Raw genomic sequence first — 3,672 nt, 5'->3', positions numbered from 1 at the left:
ATCTTGTGCAGCGATCGTGATAAGTGGATGCATAAGAGATGTAGTGGTATTACAGGTAGACTGCGAGATAACGCTGATTTCATGTGTGCGGTGTGTCGGGGGAAGCATGTGGAAATTGCCAGGAGTGAAAGGATTGAACTTGCTGGTGAGTGTCTTGAGTGGGTGGAAGAGATTTGTTATTTGGGAGACATGCTGTGTGCTGGAGATGGGGCTGGAGCTAGCTCTGTGACTAGTGTGGGGAGTGGTTGGATGAAGTTCAGGGAGCTGTTGCCTCTCCTGACGTTGAAAGGGATCTCCCTCCGTGCTCAGGAATCTTTGTATGCGGCATGTGTTAGGAACGTAGTGCTGTATGGTAGTGAGACCTGGACAGTAAAGGAAGAGGATATTCGCAGGCTCAAACGTACAGAAATGACCATGATTAGGTGGATGTGCAGTGCGTCCCTGAGCGCAAGGCCTGAGGGGCTAGGTTTATGATGGAAGAGTTGAGGGGTATAGGATGGGACTGGAGTGTATTGGTGTTGTGATAAGGAGAGGTAGATTGAGATGGTTTGGGCATGTGGAGAGGATGGAGGATGATAAGCGGCTGCAGAGAGTGAGAAGTGTTAATGTTAGGAGTACGGCTGCGAGAGGTAGACCGAAAAAGACCTGGGACGATGTCATTGAGTGTGACCACAGGGATAAGGGATTGAATAGGGAAGCTGCCAGAGATCGAGCAGCATGGGGAGCCGACAGCAGGTGACCAAGGCTGACATATGTAAGCATGTTGGAGCCTTCAAAAACGAGGGCGAAGGCGAAGGAACAGTGACGTCCCCCGTTGTGAATACAGTAATTAAAGGGTTAAAGAAGGAAACACACACACACACACACACACACACACACACACACACACACACACACACACAAGTAGAGCAGTAGGTCCTAGGAGGTGGACGTCACCTGTTCCGGGTTATGTCATGGATCAATAAACCTTCCACCTCCCCACCCTACATCACCACCCCTGCTCCCTTCCCACCACTCACGCACACATCATCATCATCATCATCATCATCATCATCTTCTTCTTCTTCTTCTTCTTCTTCTTCTTCTTCTCCTTCTTCTTCTTCATCATCATCATCATTATCATCATCATCATAATCGTCGTCGTCGTCATTATCACCAAAACACCGCCATTAATATCCCCATCATCATCATCATCATCATCATAACAGTATTCGCACTGCTTTACATTCGGGTGAATAGGATATAGAAACAGGAAAACGGAACATCGCAAAACAGGAAAACTAACTTCAAAATGGGTAGGGAAGATAGGCCACACCCGAGGTCGTAATTTAAGTGGTTTTATAAATGCCCTCCTCCTTATTCATTTTGACATTTTGTGTGTATGTTACCGAGGCAGACAGTGTCGGTTCATAGTCTCACACACACCACATCCGACTGGACCACCTTAACCTCCAATGCAAAGTAAATAAATAGTTACTGAACCTTGCTTGTTCATGAATAGATAAATAAGTATAGGTTATTTTGCGCCTTCACGCTACTACACAACCTTAATGCACCTGTGAGGTGTAGCCAGGACTCCTGGGGCTTGAATGGTGAGTGAATGGGTGTGTGGCCAGCTTAACTTGTCATGGTGTTGAATGGTTCTCTCGTTATCGTATTATTTTCGTTTTCCTTTTCTAGACCCTACCTCACCCCATATGCACGTAGGAAAAAGAAGCGGGATGATGATGATGATGATGATAATGATGATGGTGATGTAGAGGGCAAATATCTAAGTTTGTGATCTTCTCTTGTTTGTTAGTGGAACATGTATAGACTTTTTTGTCATGTGTCTAACTCTTCCCAGACTTGCATGGCCTTTCACTGAGGCCCAGCAATCTTACTATGTGCCACACACTTTCCTGTATCACACCTTAGCGCTGATATCCACTGTCCATGTTGAATACATGCTTGGGTTGCCATTATGGCTACAGTAATGGCAGTAGCGGAGAGTTTTTTTTGGCAATGTCGGTTGGTCTCGTGGAAGATCATTAAATCGGCTTTAAAGAAATTCGGATCTATTTCCTGCCCTAGCCTAGTATCGAATTCGCGTACTTTTGAAAAGCAGATCACTTCTGTATATATCACTTGATGTTTCAAGGCTTACGGCAGCCTCGCCTGTCCTTCCTAATACAGCGTCCAAAGAGATAATGGATGTAGTCACTGATCTTGTACAGTTCGTCACACTTCTTCAGCGATTTATATTGCTCAGAACTGTATACTTTAATATCATCTAGCATTTCGGTGATATAAATGCAGACTATGTCCAAATATTTATAAATATGTGCATCTGTCTACCATATCTATATCAATATCTATTTATCTATCCATCTATCAGTATTTTATCTATTTATCTCTCCATCTATCTATCTATATTTTATTTATTAATACATTTAATACAAAATAATGATAAAGTATAACACTACAAATAAATCGCCATGGAAAAGAGGCTACAAGTATCCTATACAGACGAGAATACAACTTAGTGTATCTCGGGAACCTGATTTCCTGTTGCCTTAACCCCAGGCACTGACAAGGATTATTAATGCAGAAAAAAACCGCCTGAAACTATATCATCAACACAGGACTAAGGAAGGTGTGGTGGTGGTGTGAGGGTGTGGTGTTGGTGTTGGTAGTGGTGTGAGGGTGTGGTGTTGTTGGTGGTGGTAGTGGTGTGAGGGTGTGGTGTTGGTGGTGGTGGTGGTGGTGGTGGTGTGAGGGTGTGGTGTTGTTGGTGGTGGTGGTAGTGGTGTGAGGGTGTGGTGTTGTTGGTGGTGGTAGTGGTGTGAGGGTGTGGTGTTGTTGGTGGTGGTAGTGGTGTGAGGGTGTGGTGTTGTTGGTGGTGGTAGTGGTGTGAGGGTGTGGTGTTGTTGGTGGTGGTAGTGGTGTGAGGGTGTGGTGTTGTTGGTGGTGGTGGTGGTGTGAGGGTGTGTTGTTGTTGTTGGTAGTGGTGTTGGTGTGAGGGTGTGGTGTTGTTGGTGGTGGTGTTGGTGTGAGGGTGTGGTGTTGTTGTTGGTAGTGGTGTTGGTGTGAGGGTGTGGTGTTGGTGGTGGTAGTGGTGTGAGGGTGTGGTGTTGTTGGTAGTGGTGTTGGTGTGAGGGTGTGGTGTTGTTGGTGGTGGTGTTGGTGTGAGGGTGTGGTGTTGTTGGTGGTGGTGTTGGTGTGAGGGTGTGGTGTTGGTGGTGGTGGTGTTGGTGTGAGGGTGTGGTGTTGGTGGTGGTGGTGTTGGTGTGAGGGTGTGGTGTTGTTGTTGGTAGTGGTGTTGGTGTGAGGGTGTGGTGTTGTTGTTGGTGGTGGTGTTGGTGTGAGGGTGTGGTGTTGGTGTTGGTAGTGGTGTTGGTGTGAGGGTGTGGTGTTGTTGTTGGTAGTGGTGTTGGTGTGAGGGTGTGGTGTTGGTGGTGGTGGTGTTGGTGTGAGGGTGTGGTGTTGGTGGTGGTGGTGTTGGTGTGAGGGTGTGGTGGTGTTGTTGGTGGTGGTGTTGGTGTGAGGGTGTGGTGTTGGTGTTGGTGTTGGTGTGAGGGTGTGGTGTTGGTGGTGGTGTTGTTGGTGTGAGGGTGTGGTGTTGTTGGTGGTGGTGTTGGTGTGAGGGTGTGGTGTTGTTGGTAGTGGTGTTGGTGTGAGGGTGTGGTGTTG

This window comes from Coenobita brevimanus, chromosome 26 (genome assembly GCF_032717465.1).
Source record: "Coenobita brevimanus isolate Jiangsu-jjx chromosome 26, ASM3271746v2, whole genome shotgun sequence".
Lineage (NCBI taxonomy): Eukaryota > Metazoa > Arthropoda > Malacostraca > Decapoda > Coenobitidae > Coenobita > Coenobita brevimanus.
This window is presented reverse-complemented; position numbering follows the sequence as displayed.